General features: G+C 42.9%; 1 protein-coding gene across 9 annotated transcripts in view; it reads right to left on the bottom strand.

The window, feature by feature from the left end:
• lingo1a (leucine rich repeat and Ig domain containing 1a) overlaps positions 1 to 21,661 on the bottom strand; it is a 162,040-nt gene that overhangs the window by 29,386 nt on the left and 110,993 nt on the right. For 7 of the 9 annotated variants that reach the window (XM_049722578.2, XM_049722581.2, XM_049722579.2 and 4 more), the window contains one exon: positions 1,572 to 1,726. The gene's annotated coding sequence lies outside the window, so the exon portion shown is untranslated. Of the gene's footprint in view, positions 1 to 1,571; positions 1,727 to 6,427; positions 6,670 to 20,465; positions 20,694 to 21,661 lie in introns of those variants that run through there. The other 2 variants (XM_049722587.2, XM_049722589.2) reach the window with 2 other exon arrangements.

The raw sequence follows: 21,661 nt of genomic DNA, 5'->3' as shown, positions 1-21,661 counted from the left end.
CAACGCTAAATTTCACAAACAAGCTAGCTGAGACCCTCTGCCACATCTAACCATTTAAAAAAACATGCCAGCAACATGCCAAGCTGGATTCCAGGCGGCCAATTAACACGTCACATCAAGCCAAATTGTGTCTTCCAAACAAATCCCCCCAAAAAATGTCTCAAAGTTTGAGAGAATGCATTCCAAAATCTCTACTTTTGTCACAAACATGTCTTTTTCCTGCCCTCTAATAGCACCATTTGACCGTACTCAAAATATCATAAAAAGAATGAAGAAAAAAAAAATAAATCGGTCTTGTTCCCGTCTCATACGTCTTCAGTCAGGCAGAAGGCCGTCCGTCAGTTTTACTGCATGTCGACCTCCCCTCGAAACGGCGCCGATGACTGATGGGCCTAAGTGCGACTAAATAACTACGGCGGGGGATGATAAAATCGTGAAAACACACACGGCAGGCAGGAAATTGGCCATTTTGAAGCCATTGACACAAAAGAGCCCAAGTGATAGCACAAAAAAATGTCTGGGCCACTCCATAGGGAGACGGTTCCAGTCCACTGGACACAAACACCAACCTAATAGGTCCATTTTTTTTTTTTTTGGGTGTCCTTTAGGGGGTCAAAGCTAAACTGCGCTCCAAGTCGTTTGCAGCTGAATTAAGGTGAGTAACTCAGGCAGTCCATTCAGACGCAGTGTAATCAAACAAAGTCGGGTAATGAGGACTACTAAATCTCAAGGAAAATACTTTCCCGGGGCTTAACGAGCCAACGGAATATCAATGATGAGCCGCGTTGAGGCGACGATGGCTGGATTCACATTACGACAATTTGGAAGTGAAATAATAGGCGAGACATTTTTTCATGTTAGTGCCACTTTAAGCTTTGCGGTGTCACCGACCGAGATGACGTGGCTTGACGTTTTCACAAAACCAAATGGTGGAATTCAAAGTCCTCCCATGGTGCGGCACAGATGGTGTGCGCGCAAGCAAGTGTGAAAAATGATTTAAAGGCTCCTAAATAAGGGTATCTGTGTGTTGTCAGAAAGCGTCAAATCACTTTTGGGAGAATCAGGAGCTCAGAGATTAGCAAGTAGCTTTGCTTGGGGGCCATGTGCTAAATTGATGACATTCAGCCAGCCGGACAAGTTGACAAATGCAAAATAGTGTTTTGCAATGATCACCAGGAAAAGTAAGTTTGGGTTCAATTAGAAACTTTGGAAGAACAACTATGGATTCTTTAGGTTCTCGGTTTACAACAGCGTTCTGTTCCTATACGCCGAAACAACTCGCAAAACATAGTTACAGTAAATATTTGTATGAAAAACACCTTGCGGCCAGACAATCAAATAAATACAGTAAGTATGGGACTAACTAAGGTAAGGCTGTCCAACATAAGGTTCGGGGACCATTTGATGCCGAGAACTACGACTACTAAATGTATTTAATTGGGCTTTAACAGATACGAAAAAAAACTATATATGGCTAAAACAGTCAGAGTGTCAAAGTAGATTCAAGATGGCCTCTCTTTAGGCACCGGCAGCAGCATAATGTCGTGCCCGAGCAGTGCGGCGTTACTTACAGGAAGGAAATGTGAGCGTGCTGCTTCTAACGTGGCGCTGCAGCTGACGGCTGTGCAGAGGAGCGAGAGGAGAGGCGGGCGATGATGTGTGCTGGGGTCCCCTTAACCCACATTGCCTCCCCGCGGTCTCATGGCCTCTCCCACCAATCGGCGACCTGCAAAAGATACAATTTGTTACATGAAAATGATGCTGTCAAGTCAAACACTTGGGGCAGCGGGAAATGCTCCTTTGCGGATATTCAAAGTCAACACAGTCCTGGTTTATTTTAAACATGAGCAATTATGAGGGTGTGCACACTTGTGCAACTACAGTTTTATTTTTACTTCCCCTCCCAAAAATATATGTCGTTTCAACTGAGAAGTAGAGGTTAGAGTTCACATTAAAAGAGGAAAGGTTTTTGAAACTAATTGACAGTACGGCTGTCATTATTGAATATTGAGTATCGATGTCGATTATTCTGTCGATTAATCAGATTTTTTTTTTTTATTTTACATTCAAAAGTATCTAGTTTTTCTAAAACTATTTTTTGTGGTTAGGGGTTAGGGTTAGTGATTTAAAAAATTAAATAAATACAATTAATCGGCGATGACTTTTTTTAAATTATCGATTGTGTTGGTTAATCATTTATTCGACGCCTCCAATTAGCCAAATGCTTTGTGTCTCGCCTACCGGATGCATCTTGTGCCATCACGATGACGGTGCCGTGACGGCAAACATACACATACATAAGCGACGCCATCCAATTTTCCCACCACGAGCCACCAAACAGCATCTCAACGTGTTTATTTGCAAGCGTTGTCACCGCGCACTCTTTGAAAAACGCCGCCTTGGCTCTCCACTTGTCGCCAGTAATAAGCACATGCTCCATTTCTCTCTCTGCGGGTGCGAGACGATCCTGCTTTGGCGATGTAAAAAAAAAAAAAAAAAAAAAAAAAAAGATGTCGTTCGCAGCGGGGAGGGTTGGACACTACCGCCGATGAATTATTCATTGGTCGCGGGGAAGATTTGACGTGAAAGAGGCCCGCTCGGATAGATTTGTACATTAACGACGAGACGGAGCCAGCGTGATATGAAAAGCTCACATTTAGTAAATGCTAACGCAGTTAAATGTGAAGCGATGAACTTTCGCTTCGCCGGGCTTGCTTACTAACATCTGCGCTTGAGTCATTTGTCTGCACTAATAGAGACACCTTGTTCTTCCTCGGCAAGATGTTGGAGCCTTCAGCCGCCTCATTAGTGGCACAACAATTACTTTGCGAGTGTGATATCTGGCTGCGCCGCTTTGCTAGCTTCTGCAAATGTCACATTCTAAAATGCCCCGGCTGCAAATACGCACATACCCGTCTTGCAACTGGCGAGACTTAAGTGATGGGAACTGATTTTTTAAATTTTTTATCTTGTGACATATTACCCAAAAAAATACACATTATTTTATAATTATATGAATTTCATGTTGTTTTTTGTGTTTGTTTTTTATGTCTTGTGACAATACCTAAATAAAATACAAATGATTTTATAATTATTATTATTATTATTTTTATTTTTTTTATCTTGTGACATAAGATCCTAATTAATTTCATTATACTTAAATAAAATACAAATATATATATAGTATATATTTATATTTATATATATTTATATATTATGCTTGAAAGAGGGAGGCTTTAGTTTAAAGGCAACGACTTTCCTTGTTAGCTCGACAAGGTGGGCACGTAATCGAGCAAGGACGCGATTAAGCACCAGAGGAAGGAAGATGTGTCAGGCCCACCGATGCTGAATTTGCAAATACATTGTTGCCGCTCCGATGAAACCCAAAAGTCGGCTCCTCGTCAGCCGAGTATTTTAAGAAGCGAGCGGAGCGGAGCAGAGCGGAGCGGCTGATGGGGGGGAAACTCAGCACGTTTGTCTCGCTCGCCACTTGAAAGACGTCAGCTTGGCCATGCAAAAATTATTCCCGCTGCTTCGTCACACTGTGGAGAATTTCCGCTCTTGCTGGTGCTTCGAATAGAAAAGTGGTGGGAGTGGCGACGAAACAAAGATGAGACCGCTAAACTGACATTTTAAAGATGGCAGCTTAAGCACATTGGCTATTTGCTTAGAATGAGTCCACCACATTAACTTCTAGTGAATCATTTTTGCTTTTTCAGTCACAAAAACAAATTTTGGGGGAAAGAAAAAAAAAAAACCTGCAATGTTGACGTTGATTCTGTTATGCCAACCTAAAATTTGACAAGCTTCAACGGCTTCTACGTGAGACAGGAAATCGGTAATTGACACATTTGGGGAAAAAAAAACAATCCGAAAAAACGATCCGACTGACTTCTTGACGTGAGTGCCATACGATAACGCGTAAGAAATGCACGCCTAAGCAAATTGGGGGCTCAACGGCATCAAAGCTCTCCAAGAAGAAAAAAAACTTCTCAGTTTCTATCATGAGCTTTCCATATCACCTCCGTAAGCTCAAGTTTTTGCAAGCGAGAGCTTGAGACTTGGACCCCCCTCCTCCTCCCCCCTCTGCCACCTCCTCGCAGTGTCTGTGACAAGATTAGGCTATCTCTCTGTGTGCACATGGATGACTGACTCCTTGGGGCCGGTGGCATCGCTCTGGCATCCCCCCCATCCTCCGTGCTCCGACCCTAGGCGGCAAACATTTCTATTTGCAACAGGATTAGCCCTCACCCGGAGCCACCTGATAGGCCAACGCGTCACCCGGGCGGAGGCGGCGCCGCCCCCGCCACGCTCGAGGAGAACGCGGGCGTCGTGGGGAGTGTCGGTGACAGCGCCGTGGGTTCAAGCGGATCCGGTGGACGAGCAAACCTCGGAACTGCTCCAGCTAGCAAACTCGAGTGTTTTTTTTTTTTTAATCGACCTATTGGGCATGAAAAGGTTTTACGGAGAAGCTACCTGTATTTATCTGATTATATCTGCTTTTTTTTTTTTGCCAAAGTATTTAAGTCGGCAAAAAAAAGACGTGTGAAGCTTTTTCTTATCTCCATTGAAGGCGATACTTTCTGTCAGTGCTTTCTTCATTACACCAATATTCCCCCCTTATCTCGCCTCAGTAATCCCAACCCGCAAGGCTTCAAACAAGAGATTTCCCCCCCCCCCCAAAAAAATGTGGTTTTAGAAGGATTTTGCGAATTTCAAATGTCTCGTTTGACAATCTGATGCCAGGATTTTTTTTTTCCCCCCGTCTTCGAATTGCTGTGACGCTTCTGCTCGGAGGTGGCAAAAAGCTTTCTTTGCTCTTGTCTCTCAACAATTAACATCTTCAAGATGCCTCCTAGCAAGGTACTTAACCTCCACTGCACTCCGGGGACTCTTCATTGACCTGCTTGCCTGCTACTGTGCTCACAGCCTTGCAGGCAAGTTTTTTTTTTTTTTCAGGAGGGGGAGGGGGGAGGAGGTATAATTGGAATGGTAAACCTTGCTTAAGCACTAAACAGAATTTTTAATTATCAGGCAAAAAGAGTAGGAAAACGCAAAGTCATTTCCGACTATGGCTATTTACTGCGCTGTTTACGATGTGAAGTAGGTGGCACGGGATGATTTACAGTCACGGGCGTTCGTTGTAATTAAGCCACTTGTCTCCAGGGGAAACGGCGACGATCACTGATGGGCTCTTTCGATAAATGACAACAGGGAGAAAAAAATAAATCAACATTTTATGACGCTCGTGAAATCAATATACGTTGAAAGATAAAAAAAATAACATTATAAAATAATTTAAAATTAAATTAAAAAATAAATTAAATAAATTAAAAAACTAAAAATTAATAAAAACATTATTACGCTCGTGAAATAAAATATACGTTCATTACGCTTGTGAAAAGTGCAGTATTTGAACGTTAATGCGAATTTGAGGTTTATGCGCACAATAAAAGCAAACACAAATCAACTTTGCCCTCCAGACAATTCATGACACGCCAAAGTAATTACTGGCCGCCGCAGCCTTTCATGGTTCGCGACTCCTGCCCCCCTTGGTCGCCTTTTCGTGAGTTTGTTTGAAAGTACAACATAATCAAGGTAGTAATTAGGCCGACCTAGCAAAGTTTGGGTGATGGTCATATTCAAGGCGAGAGAAGAGAGGAAAGAGATACCACTCGGCGGCTGTCATGTCACCCCCCCCCCTTAATTAGGGTGGGCAGCAACTGGACCCAGATAAAAAGTGAGTGCCAAGGGAGCCAAGCAGGTCAAGTACGGTTTAATTAAATGATAAGCCATTAATCAATTAATCAGTGGAAAAAGGGCTCGGGCAACTTTAATGATTTGACTTTGATTTTGGGAGGTTAGCAAGATCAGATGTTAATTACTGATTTTTTGGCCCAATCATTTTCAAACTATCAATAACAAATATGTCGCCACTGAGGAGTCAATATTGAAATTCTCTTGCATCGCGGCAGCATCGATAATGTTCCGTGCACCGGCGTCTAAGAATCTTCATTATAAGAGCACTCATAATCTTGAATGCAGTATTTTGATTTGCGTCACTGATTTGAATTTGAAAGGATGAAGTCGCAGCATGGAAGCTACAAACGGGCTCCCGCATCAAATCAGGTGATTTTGTCAAGACTCGAGTGCCGGACAGATGTTTCTGTGACGGATCTTTGGCGAGCTTTTCCTTCAAGCGTCCTTATCACAAAGGGTCGGGAACATAACATCGCTTTCTGCTGACTCAGCAGCTAGCCCTGCTATCGCCAATATATCATGTGTCTCTTGGCTTCAAGTCCCCCCCCCATTGTTTTTTTCAATTTCCCAGCCAGTCCATTATGGTGAGTAAGCAAGTAAAAACAATCAGGCTTCATCGCCCACATGTAAACAAAAGGAATAATTCAGGAGGACGTAAAACCCTCACGGTGTCTTTGGAGATGATTTGATGGTGACGCCGACTCGCGGCATTTATCTCCATTCTTCAAGTGATCCCCTGTGAAAAATTTGCGAGCGTTTTACATACGACACGGAACAATATTCAAACATTTGAAGTCAGAGGCGTTTCGTTTGACAATTATGGATTTAAAAAAAAAAGCAGTAAACGATGCTAAAGAAGCTAAGTGGCTAAAAGCTGTCAATTGAGACTCATTTCATTTGCATAAAAAAGTACATGGAGTGGTGCAGATGAACGTTTGAGTTTGAAATAAATGCGTCATGTCAAGAGATGGCCGCCTCTTGACTGGATGGGGCTCACGAGTGAGACGGAAAGATGACACCAGGCTGACACCGGGCTCGAAAATGCTGACGGATATTTTTTCAATGTGCAGAGGGAAAAACTTGCAGCACAAGGATGGCGGAAGATACCATTGGATTAAAAAAAATGGGGGGGGGGGGGGGGGGCAGTTAAATAAATAAATAGTATTTTATTAATGTACAATTGGGTTGAGTTTTGCTAAGGCTAAAGATGAAAAAAAAAAAAGAAAAGCTCAGAAGCCAAAAAAGTCTCGATCGAAACATCTCTTGTCATAATCTCAACTTTGACCTTCTACCTCCAACATTTTATGCCTTCCTAAGAAAAGAAACAAGTTTATCAATTTTGTTTTCTATCCAGTGAATGGCTCGTCCTTGATGATGACCCGCATGTTGATCAATAACCTGATTGGCTATCAGTTTCAGATGAACCAATCAGAAAGTGCGAAGCTTGACATTAATAATAAATAGTAATCTGATCATATTTCAGGTGAAATCCATGCAGGAGAACCCCTCCCGAGATTCCCGTCCGCCGATCTCAGCGGGGTCTTATCGGGCGACGGTGCATCTGATAAAGTCCTGAAGGGACTCTCGGGGTTCGGCCCGTATGGATCCAGCCCAATGAAACGGTCGATTCATCTCTCTCTCTTAGGGAGATAAGCGCCGTTTGTCAGTCTGATTGACGTATCAAAGAAAGGCGGCCGATGCCATTGGGTGACATCTGAAAGGCTTTTCCAGCCTTACACCAGACTGCTTTCTGATGTAAACAAGCAGGGATGCGCTTTCCGTCCCAAAGCGGCCCAACAAAAAGGGGATAAAGGCAATTCAGGTATATGTTATTTTGGGCAACCCGTCGGAATCAACTCTTGTTTTTTTCTCCATCCTCTTTAGAAGGACGTGAGACGAAGCAAGAGCTTGGGCTGAATGCCGATTAACTAAAGTGAAGGCGCTTGAATCTCAAAGCGGCATCCGGAAGGAATCAAAGCTGTCATGTGGAAAAAAAAAAAGTGTTTATCTAGAGGCTTGTTGACCCCGAGGCATCGCAAGTGTATAAAAGAGGTACAGTGAACACAAGAAAATGTGAGGGAGAAAAAGAGCGAGCGAGAGAGGCCTGAAACAAAATGAAAATCTCACAAGTCAATATTTGTACAGTGTTTTATCATAATGAATAAAACAAAAATAAAAATTCAATAATTGATCAAATGGCTCGACAATCCTCCCTATGAGTACATGGTGGCTATCGATGTCACATGTCGCTACAGAATGATGATACGCGCAAAAAAAAAAAAAAATCAAACGCACGATGACAGAAACGCTCGTCTTGCCAGTTTCACACAGCCTGCCCACGGCGGGCGCCAGAGATCAGCGCACCCATCTGAAAATTCGATTATCCCGCTTTTGTGCCGACGTTATCTCTCCTGTTGTATGTGTTAAAAAAAAAAAAAAAAAAAGTCTCCGCGTGTTCTCACATCATCACAAAAACTGCCGACAGTTGAATTAGGCTTGCGGAAAGCGCATTCGGTGAGAGACGCAAAAAGTTCTCTCGAGTCCTTACAAAGCTCGTGGAGGTGTCGGCAGCTCACACGTTCGCAAGCCGTCAGGAAAAAGCTGTGAGATAAACTTGCACTCATACATGTAAATTTATATCTCAAAATATTAGAATCATTTCTACATTTGCTTACGCAGTCAGTATAATATTTGTAATTTGCATTTTGCTATTGTCATGTTAAAGGCCTTTAGCATTTCAGAATTGATCAGAATAATCCAAAAAGTAACTAAACTATTACAATATAAAAAACTCACTGTTATGATCATTGTGATAAGATTAATCAGTCAGCAAATTACCAGCTTAGTTGTTCAAAGCCAAAGTCATCAATGCTATCATCAAATGGCTGTGTGTTATTTAATCTTCCTCTCTAAACACTGATGGACTTTAAAAAAAAATCCTCCGGGGTGTTTGGGAACAGCCCTGAAACAAAGATGATTTAAAAGAAAGGTTTGCTCATTTGATACGATCCCTTCTTAGCGTCTTTGAAGTGCTGTATTAGTTTAGCGCGAGCTAGCGAAGGCAGGCATCAAGGTGACCGGCGAGGTGTCAAAAAATGTGATGCACTAGTCTCAAATCAAATTACACGCAAACGCTTCAATCGATACGCATCCAAGTGCCAGAGATGGATTTTTGTCCTATTTATTTTGTTTGCAGTATTGCTTCATAAATCAGGTGTTTGGTTTTTCGATACTCGTCTTTAGTGTTTGTCAAACTAAGATTGAATCAACAAGAATGTACAGCCAGCATTCTGCCTTGGAATTTCACAAAAACACTTCTTGTCACAATGTTTCAATTTTTCCCCTTATAGCAAAATGCTAATCCTAGCATGATAAAACCACGAACTTGCTATTAAGTTTGGACATGGCTTGTATTTCTTTCTTATAGTACAAAAACAATCAAAGTGCGAGTGTAAGGACGTGTTATAAAGACACTTTTTAGGGTTGTGAGGTGAAATTTATTTGCAAGCCCCTGTGATAAAGTAAATGACCAACACAGAGTGCTAACGATGCTAACCGAAAGCTAATAAAGTCAAATCAATAAGTTGCAAAAGTGCCAACATAACTTGCCTGCGTTATAACCTCAAAGTCTGTCCTTGGGGACAACAAAAGGTCTTTTTTGCTAAATAGACCAAAATTATATTTCATTTACAAACGGAAATACCATTTTTATAGCTCCGCAGTTAAAAAGTTGGCGGCTAAATACGACATCAAGCTAGCCATTAAAACTTTCTTGCTGAGCACTCATAACGAGACCTCCGACTTTCACTCTGCCACGTTTTCATGATGACCGAGCGATTCCGCGAAGACACCAAAGGAACTTAATCTCGATTTTGACCTGGGCCGCTACGAGAAGAAGTCAGTGGTAGAACGGAAGCCGACTGAGTAGTAATGAAGTCCCTGGCCGGATGCTCGCTAATGTCAGACCTGCCTCCTCCAGTTAAAATGAGGAGCTTCTCGTCTCCTCTATCCTCGCTACTTTACAATCTCAAAGCTTGAGGGATCTCTGCTAGGGAGGGATCGAGGGATACTATTTATAGCAGAGGCGACAAGGCTTCCTGTAAATAATTACCCTAGATGCTGTGGCAGCTGCCAGCCGATTGGCTCGGACGCCGGCGTGGCGTCAAACGCACGGCGGCGTCACAAAACGTCACGTCCGCACGGACCCGAGGAACCGCGGGATGGCTCGACTGGCATAATTACGAGGTAGGAGTGATGGGCCCGCTTGCAAATGAAGCCCGCAAGATTGTTTGCGTGGCAGTTCACAATATGTTTCAAGAAAATTACTCAAAGATGTAAATTCGGACGCGGGCAACCCTCGTTATTCCCGCGACTATTCCCCGAGGCTGCGGCTGTAAACAAGAATAGGATCTTAGCGCAGACGCATATTTGAATAAGAGGAAGTTTCACAGCAGAAGGTCACCGAAAGTTTGCCTGACAACAGACACGAATGCAAATCAGTAAGAGGAATTCAGTTAAAAGGGGTCAGTGGAGGACTATTTGCCGCTGGTATTTATTTCATTCGAGTAATTTGGAAAGCTTATATGCAGTCATTTGGGAAACACTGACTTTTTTTTTTTGGCTTGCAATTAGCTTCTACTACACCTCCCTGCATCATGTATTTTTAAGAGTATCATTTTTGTGGAGTGAGTGGAGGATTTTTATTAAGGAGCGGTAGTTTGCATTATTAAATGCTTAAGTCTACCACCCTGTCAGATATTTTGCTTTTTGTTCTTTTTTAATTGGAAAGCCTTTTATAGGGATGTACCACAGCACTATTTTTTAGATAACAGTACAAGTATTCACCCTCACAATAAATACAGAGAGTATTTAACACTATGACAAAACAAAAAAAGTTCTTTCTTACTGATGCAAACGATAATTCGCAAATTGATCAAACTGCCGGAGAATAGCGCCAACTACTGCCGAGGAGGGCCAAGTATCGGTGGTTGGTATCGGCAGCCTCCATGAGGTTGGATGATGTTTTTTTTTCCATACTGAAAGTATTCACAAATATGCAATTGTCACAACTCCTTTACAAATTGTATAAACATAATTTAAATTGGATTCAAATTAAGTTGAATAATAAATTTATAATCATAATAATAATAATGAAATTAAGTAATACATTTAAATTTAGAATCTAAACAGAATATACCATTTGCTTTCCCTGAACTTGCAAACAGACAAGGCAACGTTGGTTGAACTCGTTGCTCTCAGCTGAAATTCTTTTCTTTTCCCCTCAGCTTGTGTCAAAAACTGAAATACCTGAGTGTAGCACAAAACCAGGCAGAGCTCATTGTTTTTGGACTTAAAACAGAAACCTGAAATAGGAGAGGAGCAGCGCCAGAGCTGCAGAGAGCATTTGTATTGTTCCAAGAAGGCACTGAGTCACAACTGGCCAAGGGGAGGGGGACGACGATTTTAGTGAGAACGTAACAGTAAATGAATAAGTTTCTCGCTTTGAGGTTTGTGGCCTTGGCGTAATTAGCGGCGCCGGACAATCAAAGCAAACACGGTGTAGCAGAATTTAGCTGTTATGCCGCATGAAATTTGGAATAAGATAGCATCATGCACAATACGGACTTCTGATTTCTGGCAGAAATTGAAGATTCCAAAACTGAAACCTGCAGAGGCTCTGGCTTGTCGGTCAGCGCTAATTAGCTGTCTAAAAAAGTTGCCAAACAACATCAGCTATGGAGAGACGAGTTCCACCTACGAAGATTTGCTAACAAGTACCCTCCAGCTTCTGTTGTTACCGCTCCAACATTGACACCGGAAGAGATCTGCGGCAGTAACAATGGCCTTTTTTCAGGAAGGCGTCACTTATCAGGCGCCGTCATTTTTCATTCATTTTTCAAGAAGGGCTCGCGGTGGAGAAACGGAAATATTGACACCATTGAGCGGAAATAATGCCAAGGACCGGATAAATGTCCAGGCTGGGACAAAAAGATGCTGTCGAGTGAGATTTATTTAGTCGTGGTGATGTTCACTGTAACTCTCGTTATGTCACAATTTCTTAATATTGCTCAACGTTGCTAATGAGACCAAAATAGCTCTCAATAATAGCCAACATCGAGTTCCTGACATGCTGAACAAAAGGGGTCCAAGGAATGACCCTTGAGGGACTCCACATTATGGCTATTGGATCAGATTTAAAGGTTCCAATGGTCACACTTTTCTAAGACCTGATCTATTTTTAGGACTGCTCCATTTAGTCTGCATTTCTTACCTCTTCAACTGTGTATTATGATCTAGCGTATCGATTGGTGAACTGAGAGCCAATAAGATGCTTTTGTTTCAAGAAACTAGGCGATTTCACTTTGCCTGATAACAGGACACCGTACACACACACAAAAAAAAATCTAGGATACAATGCTTCACTGAGTCTGTGTAGGAGGTAAATATAAAAAAAAAACGTGGTGGCAGTGACCGGCAATGATGCAATTGCGTTTTTGGACAGTCCCAGTACAACTGTACTGCCAGAACACCTACACTTGAACACAAAACAGAAAATTGTGCTTTTTTTTGGGGGGAGAACCAAAATGCATTTCCGGCCAGTGAAAAACACAAACACAAAGTGCCAAAAAAAAAAAAATCGAATTTATTTGCTGTTTAAATCAATGAGATTTCATTGCTAAGCTTTCATAATGAACCCGTCCAGTTTTCAGGTTGTCCCTCAAGTTGGATCTGTGGCTTTTGTCTGTGACAATTATTTCAAAATATAAAGGCCAAAAAAAGCAGGAAGACGCTCGCGTCACCACACGCATCATCACTTATCAAATAACCACTCTGGTAACAGATAAGACCCCAAAAGCAATTTCCATTGCCATTATTTTTCCGAAAAGGAAATGAGCAACTTTTATTTTGTAACTTCTAGTTAAGCTCGCGGTCATTAAAAAAAAAAGGGTTTTATGACACGCGGGAAGATAGAAGCTGCAGTTTATCAGGCCGCTGCCAAAACTGGATTAATACGAATCGTAAAAAAACTGTCAGGAAGTCTTTGAATCAAGTTACGAGCTTCATGCTTGAAGTCCCTTGATGGCGTCAATTCATCCACCAAGTTTTGAAAGTGAGAACAAAACAGCCACAATGGCTGCTCTTGTCATTTTTAGAGGAATTAAATAAAGTTTTCCCGACTTCTTTTCCGAAAGCTGCGCCTGAGCGCTATGAAGCCAAAGGACGTCTTCATTCTGGCCGCCGTCGTCGCGTGCCATCGATTTCACAATCGCAATTCACGGCGGGCTCAATTTCGTCAAACCGACACCCTCGACCTTGGGCTCCGTGACATCAAGTCAAGTTTACGGCTGCGGGCGGTTACTTCACATGGACGCGCAAAAGCGATGTCACGGCCCGCAGCGGCGGTATTTACACGCGGCGTATTGATTCCAGATCGCTGCTGCTGATCTTTAATTTTCAACAAGGCCGACCGAGTTGGAGTTAAGCGGGGAGCAGGGGTAGCACACAGTGAGAACGCCGCATCGCCATAAGATGCTATAAGCGCCGCGAGCAAGTTTGAAAAGACCATTGATGAAGTTGTGTGGCATTTATTGTATCATTTACATAAAGATTTATGAAGCGTGGAATGCGGAACTTGGGTGGCGTATTTTATTTTAATTTATTATGAGTTATTTTATTACCGTGTGAATGCCGAGAGACAAGACGCTATTGTTAGAAAATCGACAAGTGTTACTAGATTATAATTTAAGCAGCAAGATGATCTCGAAAAAAACATAAATCCCCCGCTCATGCACTCTTGACAAATTCACTTATTTTTATTTTTTATTATTATTTTTATTATTTTTTATTGTGTAGAGCCTAGCTAAAACTATTTGCTAAAAATGCCACCCAGATAAATGGATAAAAATCACTTTACATTACTTAAGCACAACTGGTTTTGAAACCAGAAGCCAGTAAAAATCTGATCATTATATTTATTTAAACGGATCAAATGTTTTGGTGTTTTAGCAAGAAACAAAGTTGAACATAATTTGCGGGCCACATAAACTGATGTGGCGGGCCAGACCTGGTCCCCAAGCCTTAAGTTTGACGCTTATGATTTCGAAGGAAAAAGCCCTTCACCATATCAAGGCAATTTAAACCAATTTTGGAGCATGTTTGGAATGATTGTGAGCAGATTTAAGTGGAATCGGAACAATCTGTTCTTCGCTCAACCTTTATGTGACGTGTGCCTAAATTGTTCATTTCCTTTTATTTAATAAAAAAAAAAAAAAAGGAACAGACACACAATCTCTCCTCATCAGGACTCTCTGCCGCCGCCTTCACTATTTCTTCCTCTTCTTCACCTGTTTCCATGGCAACCAGTCAGCGCAACCAGGGCCGTGGCTAGCGGCGCTTAAGTTTCAGCTCGCACTAATGAAAATGCTGCAGGACGTCTCGCCCAGCGGTACTTACGAAAGCACGTCGGGATCCGTGGGCCGGATCTCCCGCACTCGCCGTAAAAGCAATCCCGTCGGCTCGCGTGCCAGTTGACATTATTGTCAGCTTTGATAATGAGCCGACGTTCTCGCCGCAGGACAGAGAGCGACTGTATTTTCCGATTATTTCCCAAGCACGCTAATTTCTAATTACACGTTTGACACACTTGCGTCGACGCTGTAATTACCGCCGCCGCGGCCGCTCTCGATTGAAGACCGATTCTATATACCGGTGTGCTTTTTTCGAAAATAAGCTGGGCCCTTTAATAGAAATGCTTGCGTGATTAGTGAGATTCGACTTGCTTGTGGGAAAACCTCGTTACGATAATCACATCAATGGCGCAAACAAACTCTCCGATGCCAATATCTTGTTGTTCCATGCGAGGCTTGCGGAACTATAATAAGCATAAACAAACCAACAAAAAAAAAATTAAAATCATACTTGCATGGGGTGGTCAAAGATAGACTTTTAAAGGGGAAAACGTTTTTAAATTCTGCCCCCTAGTGGACGGAAATGTAATTGCTCCGCCTGTTATTGTCTGTCACTGGCATGGATAGATGAACAAAGATACATGATTTGTAGTGACTAAATTCTCATTTTCAGCCCAATTAATTAAAATTGCATAATTTCCCCGCGGCACATTGCTTGAAATGACTTGCTTATTGTGTTAAACCAAAAGCTACCAATTAATTAGTTTTTTGTTTTTTTTAATTGAGTAACACAACTTGTAAATATTTTATTTTTTGTCCTGTCTGCCAGTGAAGAAAAACAGCAGCGATAGTCAATAACATATAATGCAACAGTCCTCAAATTTGTATATTTAAATAAAGTAAACAGTCACTGGCCAGTCTTCTTGATCATTGAGTCGAGCTCGTTTTGTTTTGCAGCCTCCCCTGCACGCGCCCGCGTTTTGTCTTTAATTAAAACGGGAAAAAGAGAAGCACTTTTTCATTGTTAGGTGCCGCATTCAAAAGGCCCTGGCGCTGTAATCATCACTTCTACAATGAGAAGCTGGGATGCAACCAAAGTGTTCGCTTTGAATTATGAATCATGGTTCGCTGAGGTTTTATACCAAACGCAGTGGTGCCTCGAGATACGAGCTTAACTCGTTCCATAAGCATGCTTGGAACTCAAAACGGTATGAACATCAACACTCAACTTAAAAGCCAGGGACTAAAAACTTTACTTACTGATTCAATTGAAATAAACGTCATCTAAATGTTTGACAACATTCATAAAAGCCTTTCAAATGTTATATACAACTGAATTGGAGTAAAAAAATAAAGTAAATCATATGAGGCCATTGTATCAACAGATTGAACATCTAATTGAGTCATTCTTTCACCTACCACTAGAGGGAGCACCGATACCCCTACCACACTGCTCAAACTTGTGAACTTAAGTAGAAAAATCCTGTCAGACAAGTTACCAAATAATTGTGACGATGACCAGACTAATCTTACAGAAATTATTCAAGGTATAGCCGTCGCAGCTTCCCGACATGCGCCAGCCGCACACCAGCGCACGTTGACCTTTATGAGACATGGAAGGTGTCAACTGTGAGCGTGCAGCATCGTGCTCAACATAATTCAACATCCTTCACCTCTGATCGCGCGGCAAGCGAAGGACACGAGCGGCGACCTTCCCGGCGACCACCACTCACGCCACCCAATTTACATCACGACCTCTACCGGCACGTAATTAGCCCCGGTGACTTTGGCAAACGAGGCGTGACTAATTAGCTTCGTCCGAGACAATAGTGTGGAATAGAATCAATTAAAGAGACGAATCCAACGTTTTTGGCCGCGCATTGACGCGGCCCTCAGCAAAGTAGCCAACGCCTGCGGGATGGATTTCACTATAAACAAAGCTTGCAGAGCGGCCCGGCATTCCAATGAGATCTCCCCTCCCGCAAACCCGAGGAGGATTTAACGAGGCGGCCACGAAAGCTCACCTGCGAGCATGTGTCGAGGGCAGATACTCGAGCCACGAGTCACCGGAGACGCCGAATCAACACGTCGGGTCGGTATGGAGAAGGATTAAGCCGAGTGATTAGCGCTGCGAAAGTTAGCCTCGGTCGCGGCGAGCCCGGCGTGGTCGGAGCGCATGAATAAATAAGTGAGATGAAAACCCACTGTCAGTGAGAGTAGAGAAGATGTGTGCGAGGGGAATGGTGGTTAAAAAAAAAAAAAAAAAAAAAACGACTCGTGATGAAAGCGCTGCTTTCCCGCCTTCCGTCATTTAGCTTGGTTCTATCCTGTGATGATATTTATATCCAAACGTATCAAGGGACCACAAAGCGGATTACGGGAAGTAATGTCCTGGGAACTTTTGTTTACTCAACTGCAGATTGGGGAAGAGTCTCAACAGGAATAATTGGGGACATAGCGGCAATGCGAAAATAGAAGTCACAAATACATTTTTTAAATTTATTTTTATTTATTTAATTTATATATTATATTAATAATTATATATATATTTTTTAAGTTTTTAAATTTTCTTTATTTTTTTTTCATTTTATTGTTGTCAAGAGCAACCAGTGGCAGGATTTTCTAATTTAACAGCTTTGATCGCCCGTCAAAAAATTCAAATTCTGTTTTGCTTGAATCGTAAAAGGGACCGATGAATATTTCTGACTCCAAATGTGCGGAGAATTAACAAGGCGAGCGTGTCAATTCCCAGATTTAAACTTCATTGACTATTTTTAAACCCGAAAACGAGACGCCGGCCAGCATGGCAAACGTTTTAGTCACGCGCGCTCCCGTCATGCAGACGTGGCGCCATCAATTAAAAACAACAAAAAAGCAGCAGCAGCAGCTTTTGAACAACTCCAGCAAAAGTGGGACAGCAGGTAAATCGGTGCCGTAATCTGTTTTTGCGGATCAAACGACGCGGAGGAGCCGCCGACATCGAGGGAGCGCCGAGATCACACGGGCGCCGGATGAAACCCTTCTCGGTTTTGTTCTTCGTCTAAAAACAGCCGACGCTCTTGACATTATCGCTTTGCGACTCTCTAAACGCTTCCACTTTGAAGGTCAGTCGCACATCCGAGGTGGTTTGAAGGCAACGTCACGGCGGCAACGAGCTAAAGCTACCCGACAGCCCGCCGAGCTGTATTTCGGAGCGGATCGTTTCCAAATGTCAGCGAGCGGCAAACGAGCCACGCCGATGTTCCTTCATTTGTCATTCGCATTTTAATAAGCGGCAACTACGCTTAATGTCGCATTTAATTAGATGGGACAAGCACGGAAACATCCTTGTTAGTTCTATGGAGGAAATTGCGCATTGCCTATTTAAAAGATAACATCGCACGGCCGCCGAGCAGCGGTTTCATGCAAGCGGGACGGAAAAAAAGATGGCTGCCGATTGACAAATGCACCTCGGTGACCTCCAATTTTTCATAAATAAATAGATAAATATATATTTTTTTCTCTTAATATATATATTTTTTCCCTTAATATATATTTTTTTATATATGTATATATTTTTTCTTAATATATATTTTGAACTTTTTTTTTTCTCCTTAAAATTAGAGGTTGGATTCTGATTTATTCCGTTTGTAGAGTCTGGACTGACTGTACTGAGGGTAACTTCAATAATTGTGTTCAATTTTCTCTTCAAACAGAATATGCATACTTAAATACAATTTCCATTGGTAAAATTATTTTTTTCAAAATGTCGATCTACGAGCATTGATTCTGCAATCAACATTTTGCACGTATCTAAGCATGCTGTGATCGAGTGATACGGCTTTCAGAGAAATTCCCAGATGATTTTGTCAGGAGCAAGCGTTCCAGGATGTTACAGTGTGTCAAACACACACAAGGGGGGAGGGGGGGGTCTCGGAGAAAGGTCTCTACTAAATATGTATTAGTTGGGATTGATCTCCAGCTGCGAAGAGGATGAGGAGGAGGGCTGGTGTCAAATATTTAAAAGTGATGTCAAGCCACCAAGCATGCAAGGCCGCGTGGCACAAAAATACATCAACACCGTGAAACATTGTGAATCTTGATTTCGCCCCCCCTTCTCTTATCGACAATTATTTTACAAACAGTCTGCCAGAACGTAAGTTATGTTTTGCAAAATAATTGCTACTCAAGCCACACTTAAATTTAAATTTAATAGGCCTGTATGTCGTAATATTAAATTATGTATCGTAGTTACAAAGGCAATGATAATAGTAAAGAATAAACTGCAATTAAGACAGTTTGTTCCGACTTGCGCAATACGGCAAATAAGAAAATGTCAAGCAGCAATTCGATGTGACTCACAGCGGTTCCACGAAAATGTGTACAAATATTAATTCGTGCGTGTTTTCGGAATAAGAGCGGCGAGCGCATGACAAGCGAATGCAAACGAGGTCCGTGCAATCAGAGCAGAAAACGATGAGGGAGCCGGGAAACAAAAAAACAAAAATCAGTTCTTTTTTTAATGTGGATCTTATTAGAGCATGCAAATGATGGCACCGCACTTCATCTCTTATCTGTGTTAAAGACGGGGCAAATTTATATCGTATCACAGCCACTTGGAATATTCATGATTCGGTTTGCGACTTTAAAATGGAAAAAGTTTAATTGAACATGAGTCACTGGGTGGTAAATGTGTTTACAGCGTGGGCCTCTTGATAGTTACGAAATGGAGTAAGACTGTTCAAATAGGGAAAGGCGTTCCTCTGGGCGCTGTTCTCAGCCCCTCTCATTATCAGATGTAATCCATTGTTGTGGATGGATAGAAATGGATGGATGGATATAGATGAATAGACAGACAGATAGACAGAGAGACAGACGAGAGAAACGTGTGCTGAGCATTAATGCGCGAGTACCCCCCGTTCGGACATCATTAAGTGTGATTCGCCGTGACAAAATTGCCAAGTTCATTTCATGCATCGCGCTCAATCATGAAGGTAACCACCGATATTTGCTGCCACGGTCTGGAGAAAAAAATTGTGCAGAAAATGAGTTGTTAGCTCGTCATTTTGGCAGTGGACAGCATTAGTGTAATTGGAGGGAGGGGGAGGGAGGGTGGGGTGTGTATTCATGGCGCCCCTTGCTGAGTCACCCTTGGACCGGATGCTTCCCTCACCCGACAGCAAATCCACAGACAACTTCTGTATATGTTGCAATTTATTTTGCCTAAATGGTTATAACATCAGACTCAACCATCAATACTGTTCGTTAGCCCCTCAAGAGCGATTTGCATTGTGTGTTAGCATTAAGCTAGCGAGGGCAAAGTCCTGTGGTTGTTTTAAATGCACAACATGGAATCTTCTTAGTCGTATGTGTTCATTCCCATGACGGCGCAAACCACCTTTTCTACCTGGGAAAACACCCAAAGAAAGAAAACGAATGGAGAATCCCAGAAAAGCAATTGTGAAGAGGATCAACATGAGTGGGAAGAGGTCCCATCCAAGGTGGAGCTGATTTGATTTGATCTTTTATTATTTTTCCCCATCCTGTGGAGCGATCACATTTTCTGTTGTGGAAATGGGGCAATGTGATAAATATTGATGCTCCTCGCCGTCGGAGTGCATCCATGTGTTGAATGGAGGCCAGAATATCACGTTGCCCCTTTTCGGACGCGAGTAAGCCGACTCCAGAGCTTTAAAAGCACTTTGCCAGACGTGTTAGTGCCCCCTCGCCCCTCCCTCCGTCTCCTCACCCTCTCATCCTCCTTTCTGCGGACCTCCCGTCAATCTTCCCTTGCCCTCTCACTTCCCGACTAATCTCTTTCCTTCCACTTTCATTAAGCGACGGCCGGATCCAGACACTTTCCTCCCGGCCACTCCCCTCCCCTCCCAGTAGATCCCGCAGAAGATGAACGGAGAATTGATAACGACATCCCAGATATGAAGAGAAAAAAAAAGACAGAAATAGAAGCATCGGCTCCGAGTGAGGCTTGACTGACAAAATGAAGGATAACGAGGAAAGCCAGATGGAGGGCACGAAGAAAGGAAGTTAAAAAGCCAATAATCAAATTTGGTATGATGGCTATGCCATTGAAACAATATTCATGTCGCCTTCCCTGCACCCCCAACACAACACTAATGGAACATAAACATTAAATAAATAAAAATTAATAAATAAATATAAGTCCTATAATGGTGCAAAGTTGTCCCCAAATAACTGGCAGTAACAAAATCTCCAAAATGGGACCGTTTACAATCCGATCGCACTCGTCATCGCTTTCCGACAAGTCAATCAGGTGCCGAGGAAGAATGTCATCCTTACCGGAGAATATCCAGGAATCACCTCCGCTTCATTCCGTGCCGAGCTGGCTCGTTAAATATCCAACGCGCTCGAGACTCCGTTTGAGATGGAGGGAAAAGAAGAGGCGAGGAGGGGAGGGCGGTTGTTTATGTTTTTGCTACGGAGGAGGATGCGCTATCCGAACGGGGAATGCGTCCCGTCAGCCGCCCGGCCACACGTGCGCTTTTCACTGCGACGGGGATCGCGCGCGCATTTTCGGGATGAGTGAGGGAAGGAAGCGGGGAGGGGGAAAGGGGGGAGGGAGAGAGGGGTGAGCCGCAGTGTGTGATGAGATTGGGAGATGCACCGGGAGGTGGGGTGGCGCCCCTCTTCATTTCTGCCGCTGTTTACGCTGCAGTCTGATCACTCTGAACGGGAGAGCTTGGGTTGCTTTGTTTATGTTTTACACCAAGATGGAGGACGCATTGGAGAAAAGAAATGAGCCCATTCGAAGGCCCATTTGAAAATAAATAAATAAAAATAAATAAACAAACAAATGAATAAATAAATAGACGGAATAAAGAGACCAACCCGTCAGTCATCTTTGACTTCCGAGGCCAAGTGCGATGAAGGTGATCTATTCCGCCGCGGGAATTTGCTCTCAACAACATCGTGGCAAAGTCTCGCTGGCAACACACGCTTGGAAAGCGCACAGCGGGCATCCCTCGGCTGACGTGACTCATCGGCGTATAATCCCACACTCGATGATTCACGCTCAAATTCAGACAACAGAGTTGGAGCGCACGGGTAGCATCTGGGGGCGGGACGGGGCTTTGATTTGCACGGGCACGACTCCACAGGAGGGCCGGGCGACCTGCGGCGTCGGCACGTAAATCGCACGTATAGCGAGTGAAGAGTCAACCCACGTGTGTGTGTACCTCTGCATCATTTCCACTGCCAAATGCTCAGAATCGAAATTAACCGGAAATTTTACCGCACCCTATAAATTCGTTATTTGGTGCCAAAGTGCCCTCGAGCAAGACGCTTAACCTCAACTGCTGTGGGCTACATCCCCAAGACGCAAACTCTATTTTGCTTGAGAGCAATTTTTAGAGGGATTTCCCCTTGGGCAGAGAGAAAGTACCCAAAAGCAGAGATGGAAAGACTTTATGACCTCAGCCAAGCAAGTTATGTTGACTTCATAGCTGAGTCAGCAGAACGACGCAAAAACAGCTGAA

This window comes from Syngnathus scovelli, chromosome 6 (genome assembly GCF_024217435.2).
Source record: "Syngnathus scovelli strain Florida chromosome 6, RoL_Ssco_1.2, whole genome shotgun sequence".
Taxonomy (NCBI): Eukaryota; Metazoa; Chordata; class Actinopteri; order Syngnathiformes; family Syngnathidae; genus Syngnathus; species Syngnathus scovelli.
This window is presented reverse-complemented; position numbering and strand designations above follow the sequence as displayed.